Raw genomic sequence first — 17,631 nt, 5'->3', positions numbered from 1 at the left:
ATAAATGACACGTAAAAAACTCTATCATCGGAATCAGCTAATAGAAGCCTACTGACCCATCACCCGTGATATCGGAATTTGCTCTTTCAGTCTTGGGTGAGTGCTCACAAGCCAAATATCCCTCTGGATCAACGGAACACTCTTAACACTGGATCGGCTGCCAACAAGCCATCCCACTGTGGTTACCATTTGATGTGGCACCTGACCTTCCGGCTAGGGTATACTAGGCGATCATTACTCTCAGCTCGATAATCTTCTAGAAATGACGATGCCTTCGAAACGTTGGCCGTGGATCATTTGATTTGGTGGAGAACCCGAAAAGAATTCCTTCCCTGTTGATCACAATAGGGTAGTTTCTCTCATCAAAGAAAACGAAAGGTATTGATTGCGATCTGTTGCCCACTATTAGTATATTCATTACATACATATTATTTGGTTTTAGAAATCCCAGGTTAGACGAATTTTAATGGTCAATTTTAACCTCATTAGAAATAGGCCAGATTGGCGCCAATGCGATGCCACTCCACGTGACGTCTCAGGGGCCCAGATGTTATAGGATTAGTCAGGAGTTTTACATCGTCTGAGATTACCAATGCATGCACGAGGTACAGAGCTCAGGGAAACATGTCTTAATAATCACCTATTAAAATTGCCTATGGTCGGAAAGTTTCCTTCGTGTGATAGGGTAATAATAATCCTTATTTAAGCCAATCGCTAACTGTTGGCAGGGTACTGTGCTACCTAGTAGCAGCCTGCATCGTAGCGGCACTAATAGCCTGACACCACGGTGGCCTCACACAGCGGCAGCCTGAACCAGAACGACGTCACACGGGTTTTTCTCAGCATTCATACTTAACCGTCGCGTTTTCGCGCGCTTGAAAATGTTCACTTTTCATTTAATCGCGAAAAATAGATATCGTCGCTTAAAAATATAAAAGCGTGAAATACGTACTCCAGGAGTAAAAATCTTTCGATTTATTTTTATTATTGTATTCTGCCGATTAAGGTAGGTTTCCATGGAGTACAAAAGAAGTGATTTGGGAGCCTCCCTTTCCTTCCAGCGCTGCCTTCTTCAATTCCCTGTAAGGCGTAATCCCTTTCAATATATCTAAAATTCTATTCCTTCGCCTCCCTCGTTTCCCTAATACTAATTTTCAACATCCCCTCCCCGCTAAGTACTCATCTACATCTACAAATTACCCTGCGAGCCACCTCTAGGGTGTTTGGCAGGGGGTGATCAATCACCAGCATGCAGCATGCATTTGGACTCCCACATGCACACCACACCGTCCAAGAAACGTCCCGTATAATAACAAACTATACTACTATATGCTGTTAGAAATAGAATATAGAAGAGAAATTCAGAAACATGCAGTAAGTTTTACATAGGTTAGTAGGCTACACTACAAGTCATGCAATCTATTTACGCGTTCTATTGCTGCCGTTATAATCTCTTATTGATCGTGGAAAAAATGACATTCGGAATCTGTCTGTTCTGCAATCTATCTCTCTTATTTTATTTATATGATCTGATCTTCCGTAGTACGTTGGCGTCCGCAAGATATGGTTAACTTCGTCAGAAAAAAGACACTGCTCTTGAATTTATCTAAAAGGTTTAGTCTATTTTTCAATCTACGGTCCGACAGAGATTCCCATCCGAGTTTATCTAAGAGGTCAGTTACACTAACAAGACTATCGTAACGACCTTTCACATACCTGGCAGCTCTTCTTTGCACGCGTTCTAACTCTGTTATTAAGCCTTTTTCATGAGGGTCCCAAACACTGGCAGCGTATTCCAAATGTGGTCTAACGAGGGAAAAGTAGCTAATTTCTCTCACTTTGTCGTCGCACTTTCCTAATATTCTTTTAACAAAACCCATTTTACGATTAGCTTGACCGGTTATTTCTCGAATATGTTTATTCCACGATAGATCATTATTGAGTCTAACCCCTAGATATTTCACAGATTCAACTGCCTTTAACTGCGTGCCCCGAATGACATAGTTACGCTGTAGGGAGTTATTCTTCTTCCAGAAATTCATTACGACGCATTTTTCCAAATCTAATTCTAATTTAAGTACTCCTCCCATCCATACATTCTGTCTCCTCCGTATCTCATCTAAAAGCTGCCTCTCCTCGCCAACCATATCCAGCACTTCGTCGTTCCTTTTCCTCTCCGTCTATTTCACCTTCCTCTTTCGATTTAGGAAATAAAAAAAATAGGAAACCACCCTATTACGGTGAGGACCACGCCCTCTCGTCACAACGTCCTTCCCATGCACCCCCTATCTTTCCTCACTCCCTCGGTGTGTGTGCACGGCTTAAGTCTTCTCCATTTACTTTTTACCTCCACTTCGTCATTCCCATAAGAGTTGCGTGCGTGTCCACTCTTGAGTGCTGTCCGAGCAGGCCTCTTTTTTTTCGCGATTCGCCGGCCGATAGAAGGAAAGGCGAAGGACGTGGTGCGCGTCGAGGCAACACTTTTACTTCTATCTCTGTCTCCCTCCTGCCTCGGCGATAACTGGAGCAGTTAGTTTGGTGGTGACCTTGGGAGAGTCCGACCTATTCTCCCGTCCAGCGAGTCCTCACACCAAAGGGCGGCTTTCCTCGCCCATTCCATGTCTGCGCCCCATCAAATCTTCTTCCTCACACTCCCCCAAACTTCCGAAAGTAATGGCAGGTGGATTCTTACACGTGTAGAGGTCAGTCATACCCTTGACAAATCAAATGCATTAGTCACTATTGATTTGTTGCCGTTGTTCCCAGCGTTCATTCTGATAGGTTGGGCCATTAGGCCTGCTTTCTTGAAGGGACCCTGGTTGAAAGACTTCGCACGCCGCCTAACCGATAAGGTCTTGAAGTGCGAAGTGGCCTAGGATTGAAACAGCCCCACCTACCTTCTTGGTGTGATAACTACACGCCTTTGGCTTCGTTTGGAGTGAGCTCTGCCCTTACATGTTGACCTAACGTTGAGGTTGAGGGTCGTTGCTCTTTTGGCTGTCTACATTTGGGGTGTAACACGTCATTTAACAATTATGAATGTTTTATTTTTACTTTTGTTCAGGACGTTTCTTACTGCATTTTATGGCTGTGAAATTGCTTTGGAATCTAATGAAGTGGATTTGCTAACGCTCGGAAATGCTTCGCCCCCGTAAGAATCCAAACATTGGAATCTCTATACCACCTTTTCTAATCATTATATTTTTCCTTTTATCTGAATTCATATATGCTGGTGACCAAACAAAGAAATTTCTCTCTCCTGGTCTGTATTTCTTGAATATTTTTAATTTTTGCTCTTTTATTTTATATTCAGATATTCGTTTTGCTTACTTTCAGAGTTTAATTAAATAACGATGCTTACAATTTTATTTCTTTGTCTTCGAAAATTTTGTTTTTGTATGCTGTGTTTATTGTTGCAATGTTGTGTACTTTGCCAAATTTGAAGACCCTCTATTTGTTTAATTCCCACTGTTATAATGTTGAGCGCGCATTCCCCGTTAGATATTTCAAGGTTAAATATTGCTACTAAATTATTCAGAGAAGTTATCTGCAATTTTATCAAACACGGACGTGTCTAATGGTGGCTCTGTGGAAACGCAAATGAGTGAAAACGCTTAGTGTTTTAAAAACAATAGTGAGAAACTGCTTCAAGTATTTCAATAATGGATGTCATCCTCCGCTGTGAAATAATTATAGACGTCTGTTAATAATTATTATCTTTGGCACAACCACTCATTCACTGTCTTAAGGTGTCATTAGACATTCTTTTGTTCGTTTTTAACTGAACCCCTGAATTATATGAAGGGTGTGGAATGTAGCTATATATTTATAATTGATGTCGACACTGTACTAACAGCGCTCCTTGCGTCGATATTGTGTTGGCATCATTGAATAAGCGTTACCATGGTACTGATACGTTGAATCTGCGGTATGATAACATTTTTATCGCTGCTAGCTAATTTACGTGGTACAGTGTTTAAATTAAATATGATTAATTACCTTTATTAAATAAAAGTCTTTAATTGTCATTGTTGAACGAATCTGGTTCAATTTTTATAAGCGTTATCATAGTTAAAAGTCAATGGCTGATAATCACGATGCGAGAATAGGTGCCAATTTCAAAGTCTTGCGGTTGATTGGTTGAATGGATTCCGCATGGAAATTGGCAGCGTCGCTTGATGCTCGTTGGAATGACGAAACATAGAAACCGAATGTTGATGGCCTTGGTTTTTATTATTAATTTAATCAGTTTGTGAAGCCCGGACGCTGGGTTGAAATAAAGCATTCGTCCTCCGCTTTGACTCGCAGTCAATTCTTGTTGACTAATATGAATACCGGCGTGATTTATTGCTTTTCTAGCGCAGGTTGATTCTAAACCCGTTCACCTCAACCTTCCGTCCTTTCCCTCCCCATTTGCCGGATTAAAAATGGTACCTTTTCTCAGTGCCGTGTGAAAGAAGGAGAGAAAACGGCTTGATACATGTTTACAGGTAAATTTCGCCGAAAATTCTTCTTTTTTTCCGAAGCGGTAAATGTTTCTCCAGCCCCCACGGCCTTTCGTCGGGTCGTAAAACTTCTTTTCGGCAGTAAATGCCACGCTGTTGGACGCAGGGTGTCGCTGAAAATGCGAACCATTACGCTTTTTAAGTCACCCGATGGAGGACCTCACTGCACGACTCCTTCGAGTGCTATAAATGCAGTCCACGCAAGTTGGAGGTGTATTTTTGTCATTCATGTTTCTCCTTCAGATATCCGGGTTCCCTTTGGACTGGTAAATAACTTTGGGGACGGTTATCTCGAATTAGGAATAATCTGTCATTATATCCGTCGTCATCGTGAAGCTCCTTTGGTTAAACGTTAAATAATATTAAGGATTACACTTAATCCTTTCTTTAGCGCTACTCCTTATAAATTAGTATATATATTCGAAATACAGTATGCCTTTTACTTGCCATTCTTCCGAATAACGTATTTTGTCATTTAAGTAATGAAATGTAAAAGTTAATGAACGTTTAGCCATTTAGCAAGGAAATGGAATTTTCTTTTTTACCTTCTGATCGACCTTCGCACTAAACTTACCTGTAACTAAACTCTAAACTTAACTGTTCGGTTTTAACATTCAGTTATAAGGGATTTCCCGAGGGTATTTTTGCTATCACTTCATTGCTCTAGCATATACCTATTCCGTAATTCAATTAATCTTCAGTGGCTTTAATAAGCATCTTGTAAAATATTGATCGATTTAATAAAAAGATACAGGGAGAAAATAATAGTGAAATCTTTTTACTTTGTGGTCGGAGAAAAATTTGAACTGCTGCTGCTAGCAACTTAGTGTGTTTTTCATTGAACTGAAAAGGCTTTGAAGGCTTAATTTCATACCACGATTTATGCTGCGCCTTTCGTGTGCAATGAAATGCTTACCCTTCAGGTTTTTATTTGTAGCATAGAAGATATGATAGTCCTCTACCCCAAAGTCCATTGGAGGAAGAATGGTCAATTCGATGTAATAAAGCCAAGTTTTTTTGCGGTCACATGGAAAGAAATAGAGAAACATGAATTAATTGTGAGTTTTGATTTCAACCCACGTTTGCCAATTATAATATACGTATATTTTAAATGTGGTAATTCATTATTGGTATATAACTCAGGTCTACGTCGTATGGCCGTGGATGTAGATTTATTAAATTTAAAAAAACATAGATTTAAGACTAAATCCGTCGGGACGATGGTGAAGTTAGATGAAATAATAATTCCAAGTAAAATTACATCTTTTCTTAGCGTTTTGAATGAACTTTATCCTGGTCACTTGGCGGGTTATGATTGCTATGCATAAATTATGTGTGCATAGTCGTCAACATGTTTCTATTTCATCAGTTTCTTTACTTCAACCGCCCTTCCGAAGTACATAGAAGACTGTAGCTTTTCTTATTTTGTTACTGGAGGTAGTAGCAGCTGAGCATAAAGGGCTGTTGTTATCTTCCTCGTGGGCTCGTATTAATGTAAACAGGACGGCGACTCAAGGATTAATGTGGGCTGTGGGTTTGTTTTTTCGATTATCCCAAGACGGACTTCCTCGTGTGTGAAGTGTTGTGTAACCCCATTGTGTCCGAGCGGCTCTTGTGCTCACTTACATGCGTGTTATCGGTCCGATGCGTCAGCGAGCGGCTGTGCAGCGGCTGACCCGCTGCGTGGTTGTTTCCCAACTGGTTTGCTTGCCTCCTTGGCTCGTGGTTTTGGGTCATAGGGGGGCATATCCTCCGAGATGCACTGGCTGTGCTGCAGCGGAGATTAGTTTTGAAGAGACGAATGAATGGTGGGGTGGAAGTTCGGTACCGGCGCTTCCTGTCTTTGTGGGTAACTTGCTTGAGAGGCCGCTTTAAACCAGTCCGGCCAATTAAAAAAGGAATCATGACCTGCCCCTTTCGTATGGAGGACTGCATATTCGAGCATGACGGAGCTTCATCCCCTCCCACTGTGCCAATTTGTGGTGTTCTGTATGCTTTGGGGGTAGATCGGCAAGTTGAGTGGTTGGGACAGGGGGTCTTGGATTGTTGCCTTGGATTTAGGATATTCTTAATGCTTTGCGTCGTCTTTTTTTTAATCTCACTGCCACTTGCCGACATCATGATGATAGTATGACTGCTAACCGATTCAATTCATGTCTGGGCCCAACAAACATAGCCATGATTTTACGAAAACCGGTGTGTCAATCTGGCTTGACATTCTGATTAATGTAAACCAGAGCAATCTATTGCTGTATAGTGTAGAGTAGCTGAAACCAACATTGGTATCTCACTATCAGTATTATTAATGGTCATGGAAATAGCGAATGAAATATTTATGAATAGATTTAATCAAAATTGTGGTAGTTTTCTTCTGAGCATTAGCTTTATGGAAGTCGAATTTACTATTATAAAAAGGAATAAATATACGTCATGGTACGAAATCGTCGTGACCAGTCACCCAGACACCTAATTTAATCTCTGATTTTGCCATTTCAATCTTGATCGCATGCGCAGAAGCCAAAAGTCGCTCTTGTTAATACTTGTCCTGAGTCGATACCCTTGTCCTCCATGCTCTGGCTGCTGCTTCCTATTCACAATCTTTAATAACCCAAACGATGGGTTATGTAATGTAAGCTTTCAATATTATATATCATGCAATCACGTGAGATTTTGTGCCAGTACAAGTGTGGAGAAAATAACTGGAGCTCCTGAACATTTTTCCGACTTATCGATCCAATTTTGATGAGTGGGATGCAGAGAGGTGATGAAGTTGAATGTCGTGGCGCAAGATAGACACCCAATGATACTAGAGAAAAAAAATGAATGTTTTCTTAGGGATGTGTCCAAATTACTTCCATTCCCTATGGAGACTCATTTTGCTTTGGATCATTTCTTCCTCTCGACCGGTCGTATTTCATCATTTTTGATAATGATTTTTCTTCAAAACTTATGTTACCATCCATGATAAAAACACAAATGGTAATTTCCACACTATTCAATTTAACACTCGACGACCGACCATGGTTTCGACGTTGGATATAACAATATTCCACAAAATGACATCATTTTTTATACAAACGATTTTATGGAGACACAGTGTCGAAACCATGGTCGGTCGTTAAGTGTTAAATTAAATAGTGTGGAAATTACCATTTGTGTTTTTATCATGGACAAAACAATATTCCACAAAATCAAGCCTGATACGATTTTATACGTTTTGTTACCATCCTGAAATTTTCATGCTCTGTATAGTGCACTTTTTTTATCATTTGAATCTGCGGCCAATATTAAAATTTTGCATCCGAGACGTTACCGAGGTACTATTTTCAAATTGATGATAAGGGCAAGTGTTAATTAGGGTCTACGCTGTATGTCCTGAAATTTTCACAGTAGTAGCATAAGTTTTAAACTGGCAATACATCGCGGAAAAAGACCGGTCGAGCGGGAATGATGCACCCCCTTAAGCCCGGGGTTAATCCCTCTGAAGACTAAGGGTTTTTCTTATTGGTAAGGATTCACCTAGCGTATCCGCATTTACGATGTCATGGCTCACGCGTTGTTGCTATCGTTGATCGTGTGGGGAAGATCGTTATCGTTGAGTAAATCCATGGTAGGCGTGTGAATAAAAGGACCTCTACATTCATCCATGTGGAGTCTTGCAAAATCAAGTATTATGACCGTGATGACTATCACGTAGATCGCACCTACTCGGTGTGGCTGGAGAATGTAGTTGCTATCTTTTGATATCTCTTTCAGACTCTTGAATTGTATTATCTCTGTTGGTAGATCTCTTTCCTCCCCGGAACAGTACAAGTTGTGCGGCAGCTCTCTCTTGAAAAATCTCTGCGTATGCGTTTCGTTTGACCGTTCATGTTTGTTACCGATGCTGTTTTTTCCCTTTCCACTCTAGCATCTTTCAAATCGAACAACAACTCGAACATGAAATGTCGTACTTGAGTTCCGAAGCCGAAAATGAATTGGTTGGTATTTGTGATCTTCACTTTTCTATTCCTTGGTAAATTTTACGATCCCATTTCCGACCTTAAAAGTGGTAGACTTCAATAGCTTTTAGGGAAAACATTTTTGATGTAATTTATTTTAATTTTTGTGTTAATATCACTACTTGCTAAAGATTGATGGTTGCTGATAACATGAAATGAAGCAACAATAGATTTTATCCTTTTACGGTTTAAGGTTCTCATTCTCTGGGGTATTTATTATTTGTCAAAATTTGGCCATGGAATATCGATATAAGTGGTGACATTTTGTTGCCTTGGCCTGGTTGGCTATTAAGCTGCAATAACTCCGTTGCATCGAGGCGAGTTGGGATCCTTTTCGGCCTTCGCGAGAGAATTCCTGGGACCCCGTACTTTATCAGTATTGGGAAATAACTTTCGTTTTGTATTGCGGCGCAAGGAAGCCTAAAAATAAAACCCTATCATGCCCTCGAAGTGGCTCAGGGAAAATTACCGGCCCCCACGATCCTGAATGTGTGAAGTTCACATCCCTGTGGCCTAGTCCGGGGTGACCTCTACCCACACCTAACGAAACCAACGTTCGGGTTTAAATACTGAGTGAGTGATTTCTATATTAGGTTGAAAGAGTAGGGACGTAGTGAAAAAAACATTTTCTGTTACGAGAGGAGTTAATTTCGACGTAGGCTTTGATGTTATTAATCATCTATAGGTTTGACAAATAGGTGGAAATGAAATGATTCTGAAGCGCTGAATTGCATATTGTCCTATGCTTTCGGCTGTTTTACCTCCTTATTTGTTCTTTATATCGGTCTTGATAACAGGTGAGATAGGAAGAGATAAATAATTGATACGGATATCCTTGCGATATTGCGCGTTTCATTCGCTATCTCGCAGTGCTCGCAGAATAAATCTGCGCTCCCTTTGGCTTTTGCCAGGAATAGATGTTCTTGGTGCCGTATTTCAGATGTTGTCTCATCAGTTTCTTAGCGAACGCCGTGTTTGGTCGTAAAATTATCCACGTGCGTGAAGTAAGTCTCTCTTGGTCGTATTACGTAAGGGCATGAGCGTTCGAGCTAGTGTGGAATCGCTTGATTTGCGCCGTTTCTCACACTCCAGAAGTCTCTGAAGCTCATCAGCGTAATCGTTCCGAGGGCGAAAAATGTACTTGTCAAAATTGATCTCAATCCGTCGACGTAGCTTCATGCGTTCGCTATTCGATCGCAGTGGAGCAGAAAAGGCGGGGAAACAATCGAGAGATGGCTCGTGCAATCGGGGTGCTTCGTTTCTCTTTTCCAAATGACGTGGAATAGACAATGGATCTTTCTGACGCGGGACACTGGGAATGCGACCTTGCAGTCCTTGGTGGAAACGCAGACTGATATTCTTATTCCCGTGAGGTTGACTACAGCGTTTTAAGGCTTTCCACGCATTCTCGCTTGCGTTCTAGCAATTCACCGCTTTACACGACGCAATTTTGACTGCGCCTTCGTACACACGTCAGATTGTGCAAGCACGTGCCCCGTGTAAAACGGCCTTTAGAATGGCGGAATTCGGTGCGTAGAAGATAGGATTGCATGGCGTAGCGTTCCATCTGAGGATGTGAATATCTTGTATGATATGTGGCACGATGTGTTTGAGTTATTAACATAAGTTAAATGTAACATTGCAGTATTTCCACTATTAATTCAATGGAAATATTGAACTGTTTCATTTATCTGATCAAGATATGAAATTAGATCTCTTCACCGCCATGCCAACGACATCGATTACTTGTCCACGCCGCAACTCGTAGGCGAGTATGGTCAAAATAATATAGTCAATATCTCTAAATGTGCTCAGGCATGGATTTATACTCATTTGTATGTTTTTTTCTCCTCATAGTTATTTGGACTCAATTGGAATACGTATGGGACCAATGCGGCTTGCTGCAAAAATTACCTCCAGACGCCACGCAACGCTATGGAATTCTGCTGTCGGGATGCAGATCAATTTGAACCTTTGTCTAGAGTTCCAGTCACTATAATTCGTTGTACTAGCTTTGATTTTAACTGCACAACGGTATCATTGAGGTAATTGTACACACTATCAAGTGCCATTGAGTTCCATCGTACTATTTCTATTGGACTTAAAATTGGAACTAATTCGCGCCACTCAATCCTAAAATATTTTGGAGTTGACCATGAATTTTTTTAGAAAAAGCATAGTTTGGTGTATTGCAATATAAAAAATTTTGATGGAGCCGTCGCTGACGTCCTTTCATTACTAAGATTGTTTTTTTCGGAGCGAGGAACATTCGAAATTTTTGCCGCTATGAGTCCAGTATGCGGTGAATGTTAATTCACATTTTGGCCTTGTAAACTATGTTTATATTCAGTCCAATTGTGAATTTTAAACACTTGAAACATCTTCTTCTGTATGTTGTCGTATCGGGCTTTAAAGGTACGAAGAATTTCGTGCATTTTCTTGTCCTTAGCCGAATCTCTTGTCATCCTTGGAGTGGTGTTTCGCCTACTTGGAGGACCACTACTTGGTTATCTTTCCCTCTGCTTAAAACCTTGTCGCGCTGACATTATGAATGACAGAGAATCGGAAAATGGTGACGGAGAAGATAAGAAGGTATTTATGAATAATATGTTTTTGGGTGAAGGCAAGCGGGGACATTAATCTTCACCAGTGGTCGTCACTCCAAAGGTATTGCTGCACCTCTTTCCTCTCCAACCATCTCTTCAGCTCCTTTACGTGTTTGCGTCTTCCGCCAATTCTCTAAATCTCGTTTTCGTTAATCCTCGTTCTTCTCCTGTTACTTTCTGAACTTCATTGCAAATTTATTTGGACTTTTTTTAATGAAGGGGATCGTGTTAGCCTAGTCCTAGTGCATCGATTGTTGAGTTTCCGAACGAAAGGCCCCGGGTCCGAATCGTGATTAAACTCTTCTGACCCCCCAAACCAAAGCCTTGACATCCGAAGAGGCCTAGGAACAGAATCTGACGCCCTTCTAATTTGAATTCGCACACCTTTAGCTTAGGTTGGGGTGAGTTCGACTCTCGCTGTCCAAACAAAAATTTGAGTTGAATCACTGTGTGAAGTATTTCGAGTGAAATTCTAGTGAAAGTAATTTTATGGAAGACTATTGTTGAATCGCTTAGCAAGTAGGTGAGTATTTTGTTATTGATTCAAAATTATCATTAATTATTATTTATTGTACATTCGCTACAATTTTGAAATATTTTAACCGCCCAAAATATTTCATTAGGTATTAGAATTTCTGGTTGTATGTTTTCATTTCCTCATTTAGAGTTTTTGAAGTTAGTCCAACAACAGCCTATCATGTCTTACAGGCTACCTTATTTCTCTTAATGTAAATAGTATATTGTATGCATATGTTTGGAAGAAATATATATTAAATTATTGGTGAAGAGTTCTTCGGTGTAGCATTCTTATGTCCAAATTTAAATGAATGACCTGTTCTTTGATGAGGTATTTTTATGTGATAAGTATTATTTTCGTCGGGCTCCCATTACAGTAAATTAAACTCTTTAACCAATCATCCCGATAATCGATGTGATGAAACTGGCTTACGTTCGTCCCGGGAAAAATTCGTGTTCGCTTAGAGCCAACTCGTAATTCCCCGAACGGACATGTGAAAATCCCTCAGAATACCTCTCTAAATTGCGACGCAAAGGTAATGAGAACAGAGATTAGGCAATCAAAGCCGGTACCTTATTCAACGCGTTGTTCTCAGTAGCTCAGGAGGTGAGAAAAAAATGATGATATAATTTTTCATGGAGTGCCTCAACGAAACTTTCTGCCACCTATTATCCTCCGTTGACCGTGGAAATCTTACGACGCCTAGAGAGGTGAGACTTAAGACCTGAGAAAGCCAGCTTCGTGAATTTTCGTCGAAAAAGGGAAGTAGTTGTAGGAAAATGGGGTTAAAACGCTATGACCTGGCCTATAAAGATAATCCTTTCAGTAATCAACGTCATGTATCTATTTTATGGTGTAATATTTTTTCATAAAATGGCCAAGCCCATAATTCTGGAGTGAAATGAAAGGAAAGGATTAGTTTATGAGCAAGAGACGATTGGGTAGGGGTTCTTAGCAAAAGATTGTGAACTTCTTCCTGGTGACATATTTCGGAAAATCTTTTTAGATATATCAGTGTAAAAACATTGATATCCTCAAGCGATGAGTGAATCCCTCATTTCTGTGAAGCAAGAGACAGGATTTTAGTTCAAATTTAATTCTTATTAAGTTAATTACGAATATTGCAAAAAAGAAAATTGGGTGCCACCTACCCAGTAATAATGTTTTATTGCTCCCGAATAAGGAAAATTCTCCTGAATGCAATCATAGCATGTAGAAATCACCATATTTTTTAGGTAGCTTAACTGAGAATTGTGTGATAAGGAATTACCTCTGTTCAAAACGGCATTTTCAGAAAAACACTAATTATAGTTTGAAACTTCTTTCTGTGGAATTCCGCATGGACTCGATTCGAAGTTTGAAGACCTAGCTACACAATGCAGGAACCTGTACGAGTTAATGTCTAAATGTATGAACGTATGAATGAGCACGAAAATGCAATATGTAACCGCCCAACGTGTGCCAATGCATGAACTAAAAATGTAACCCGTTCTAATTTGGTTCAAGCATTCGTATATTTTCCGTTCCAGCCTACAAAAATTACTCACGCTAACATACATTAACTCGTACGGGTTAATTTCCGGTGTAACCAGGGCTTTTGGGACAATATAACTGAATTACGTTTTTAAAGCGAACTTTTAATTGCTTAATGATTCAACCCTTAGGTTTATTTAGATAGATTTGTGGGGGTAAGTTCCTCTTCTATGGCTAATTGCCAGCCAGATACGTCCGAAATCCATACATTGTGGGTTAAGGGCCCGTTCCTTTCATTGACCTCATCGCACTACGAAGATTCTTTTTTGTCTGGGAGGTGTTCGAACGCTTTTTCCTTGGAATTGAAGTTGGAACCCTTAGATGAATAGCAAACCGCTCTCCTCTCTAGGCCTTCGAGCTTCTCGAAAGTGATCGTTATAGTCATAGAAATGCTGTATAAATGCCGCTGGTCCTTCATGGTGTCGGCGTGTGCGGCGTCCTCTTGTCTGCGGCGGCGGCTTGTTCCCGTGGAAAGTTCCCGCTTCTCCTCCCCCCTTTTCCCCGTGTTCCCTGTCTCTTAGAGGAGGAGGCGTGGAGGGTAGGCGAGCTGGGCGTCTGCCAGCTCGCAGAGGCACGCGGACTGCCCCTCCCGATCAGTTTGGACCTCAGACGGGATGGAAGCTCGACCTGCCCTTTCCTCACTTTTCTCCTTTCGTCGGCTTCTTCGACGTGGACACTATCTTCGCCTAACTCGATTTTTTCCTCGATTGATATTTCTATCCTACCGTTTTCGAATGCTTTTCTGTATCACGATGGTTTGAAATTGTTTTCACATCTTGCCAGTTTAATTAATTATTTATACGTTATTAGTAAATCTTTACAACAATTTGCGTCGTAAAATCGTGAAATGGGCAGTGCCATAAGTCTGCTGAAAATATAACATTTCGATTATTATTTTTCTATATTATAGAAGTATTTGTAACGGGTGCAAAAGATATTAATTCGCCAATTCATATATTGAAATTCTTTAAATTTAAAACATGGACCAGAACTTACTGTTTATATGGTCGTTTCCCAGGAGAGTTTATACAATTTAAAAACTGATATCTAAATAGAATTAGGCTTTTATTATATCATAACTTGGAATCATCTGCAAATATGTTTAAAAGCTGCTACATAATATTTGTGGGCAGTGGTTGTTAGCGTGATTGCGTATTGATTCGCTGACATTTTCCGTGGGATAGGAAGGCCAATGTATCAGCTCGCTTAGCTGAGGGAGTTAAGAGTTTTCGTTATGGAAAATACATATGTAAGTATCACCGTAGAAAAAAATGATTAAAAGCAGGAAATTCATGCCATAAGTTTAAATAAAAACTCAAATTTCTATTTAAATTAATCAGTAACTGGGAATGAAACCTCGTCGTTCGAGAGACATATAAAGGATCGTAAGACATCCAGCATCTATTCATGCACAGCCTGTGTTTTGATTGAAGAAATATATCATTTATTGGTACGGTTCGCAATCATTTAAAATACGATGCGTTAAATTGTTCCCTACTGGGCTGTATTGTTTCGAGATGCAATGGAGGTAGAATATATCTTCGTTGTTGAGTAAAATATTGATAATAAATAACTATATGATTTTATTTTAATGCAACCTTTTTTTAAATGTTGCGAACGAGATCCCTATAAATTGCAGTTATCATAAAGTATCACAAAATTTGCATAACTCCCTCCCCTACAGTTATTTATCGACTAAGCAAGTTTAATACAATTCTAGATATTCTTCCTGTCCTTTTTCAGTGTTTACACTCGGGATTAATCGAGGCCTGGTGTAAGATTTGAAGTCCTATGTTAACTCAAGATTTCTTTCGGAGATTCAAGGTATGTACGATGGTGAAAATACCAGAATATGAATGAAAAATATGCTATTTTATTTAATTGCACCCGCTTTATTATATTTTTTGTCTCTCCCGCGGAGGTGAGCATAGATTTTAGTGCTGTGACTTGAGCCTAAGGATTTGGAGTTGATTCCCTAAGATGCAAAATCTGAAATTATTTTCTGAATTAACCTATGGTGACAGCTTTAAATTCCCCAATTTTTAATTCTACAAATCCTGGTGAAGATGATTTTTTTCCTCAGACTCTCAATCAAAACACGTGTTTAAAACAGAATACAATCTGTATAATGACCATTATCGGTTTACATATCGTGTTTTCAGAACTGATTTACCATAAGTTGTTTTGTTTATTATTTTTATTTAAAGATTTCTGTGGCTAGGTTGTTTATAATTAGCGCTATTTTCGTCGATTTTCGCACTCTCTATTTTTTCAAATTATTTAAGAGCTATTATCATAGATTTTCATTTGAAGATCCATCTACGCTTTCATTCAGCGTTTAAAGAAATTTATTTTTGTTTTTGGCAGGGAATCGGGGGTCATAAAGTATTAGAGGAGAAATCGTATTTGTTCACCTTGTCTAACAATCCATTATAGCTCCTCGATGGGAGATGGAAACATGATCGTTGATAGTACCGTTTTTCACGTTTTACTACATGGTAGTTTATCAATCAAGTCGTGCGTCGTCACCCTCATCATAACCCTCCTTACTGGGCTCGTTAAAAAAGAAATAATAATTCATTGGCCTAAATTTATTCGCGCAACCCATCATTGCGTCCGACGCGCTATGATGACTTTGAGGTGATGCCTGCCCGCTCTTCTCGCCTTGAAAATAATACCTGCCGTGTGCCGTTCACTTTCGTTAATTTCTGCTCGTGAGATCGAAGGATAACGGGAGGTGTTTTTTTTCCTTTTAACGGCCTCCCATGTGAAGGGGAGATCTGTTTGGCGTAATCAGCCGTATGGGTAGGATCTGAATAGGAGCGTGAAATGGTGCTGAGGGAATCGCTTGGCAGACACCGCCCCGCTGTTCCGCTTTTAATTGGGCAATGAAGTCTGTTATGTAGCGCGAATTGCGGTGATCGGGAAAAAGAATCGAAGGTGGCGGTGGAGTTCCTATGAGTGCTCAAGGAGAAACACTAGCGCAAGACACGAGGGTAAGGGGGCTCCCTATGTTCCGAATCAGAACCGTGAACGGTATTTATTACAGTGACCGCAAAACTCGCAAAAAAAAAAGTTTTTCTTTCATGCAAAAGAGGCCCGTTTTTTTGCGATGAATCATTTTGGGTAAGTACTCAATAATCGAATGGGATTTGAACTTCGTTTTTATAGTTTTGTGGTATTTATTCGAGGGAGGATTATTTCCGCCGTATTAATGCGTGGAAATTGGCTTGTTATTGATTTAATTATTTTTCCTTAATATTCAGGGAGTGGGATTGTTTAGTCAGCCCCTAAGTCGTAATTAGTTAATTAATTTGTTAGATGATAGGGAAAACTATGTTACGATCTTCCCCATTCCGCCTCTCTCTCTCCTAAGAATGTACTAAGAGGACGCTAAAGTTCCAACCTCATGGGTTTTTGACGCCTCAGAAATGTGATGTCTCTTCGGAATGCATTCCTATAAGTTATGGTGGATGAATCCTTTCATATTTTCCCTTTTAAAATTTTTACTGTGCCCCTTTAAGATTTTTAGGCTCGATCAGTTTTGTATAAATTTACGGAATTTACATATGCACCATCCAGGAAGACCCCACGCAGGAAAACTAGGATTTCACTTCAGCTATAACGGTTTATGACGTTTTAACCAAGTTTTGTCATGCTTTAATTGAGGTATAAGTAAATTTACTACCTTCAGTTCCCCAAAGGAATACTAAATTCAGTTTAGCCCACCCTATTATGCGTGTAAAATAGTCGATGCTTCTGCTTTGTCTTCAATTGTTTAAAATTTTCCATGTTAATAACTTTAATAAATAAAAAGTTACCGTTCCACTCATTTATCAGACCCGTTAATTCGACGCTCTATCATCAATACCAAACCTGATGAAGAGAACAAAGCGTTGAAACCGATATCATGAGTTTTACTGTAAATGGTATTTTGAATTTTAACTTCAATTAAATCTGTTGCAAAATGAAAAACGGCTAACTCAGTAGGTTTTTTTAATCTATTAATAATAATTTATTGGTTTTCTTTTTTCATTTTTTTAATAATCAAATCCAAGACATATTCTTCATGTTAGTATCACCTTCCCGTTCGTAATTTCCGAGTAACAATTCTCGGGATGTCCCTGTCCTCCCGTTGCGATCCGATTGCTCGAAAGTCCACGTCTCAAGGTTTTTCTTGTACGGGAGCCAAATGAAAGTGTTTAAAAAATGGAAGTCCTTTTCGACTTTTGCTAACTACCAACTTTCCCACGTCGTGGAAGTCTTCACGTCTCGCCTTCCGTGGAAGGCTCCTTGGCCGTCCGTCCGCTCCTATTCCGTAAGACTTCTCCGGCTGCATGCCTCTTCTTTTAACTTTCCCCTTTTTCACGTCTCGCTGGATACCGCTCCATAAATCTCGACGTGAAGAATTTTCGTCGTCGTCAAAACAGAATGACAGTAGCGCAAGGGAAATGCCTTATATATGTATG

General features: G+C 39.8%; 1 protein-coding gene across 6 annotated transcripts in view; it reads left to right on the top strand.

Annotated features, from left to right (window-relative positions):
* Positions 1-17,631, top strand: part of LOC124153520 (rho GTPase-activating protein conundrum) — a 230,020-nt gene that overhangs the window by 95,940 nt on the left and 116,449 nt on the right. For 3 of the 6 annotated variants that reach the window (XM_046526737.1, XM_046526738.1, XM_046526735.1), the window contains one exon: positions 14,906-14,986. The exons of the other annotated variants lie outside the window; for them this stretch is intronic. The gene's annotated coding sequence lies outside the window, so the exon portion shown is untranslated. The remainder of the gene's footprint in view (positions 1-14,905; positions 14,987-17,631) is intronic. 6 annotated transcript variants of the gene reach the window in all.

Source organism: Ischnura elegans, chromosome 2 (assembly GCF_921293095.1).
Source record: "Ischnura elegans chromosome 2, ioIscEleg1.1, whole genome shotgun sequence".
In the NCBI taxonomy this organism is placed as follows: Eukaryota; Metazoa; Arthropoda; class Insecta; order Odonata; family Coenagrionidae; genus Ischnura; species Ischnura elegans.
Note: the sequence above shows the minus strand (reverse complement) of the source record. Positions and strands in the feature narration are given on the sequence as shown.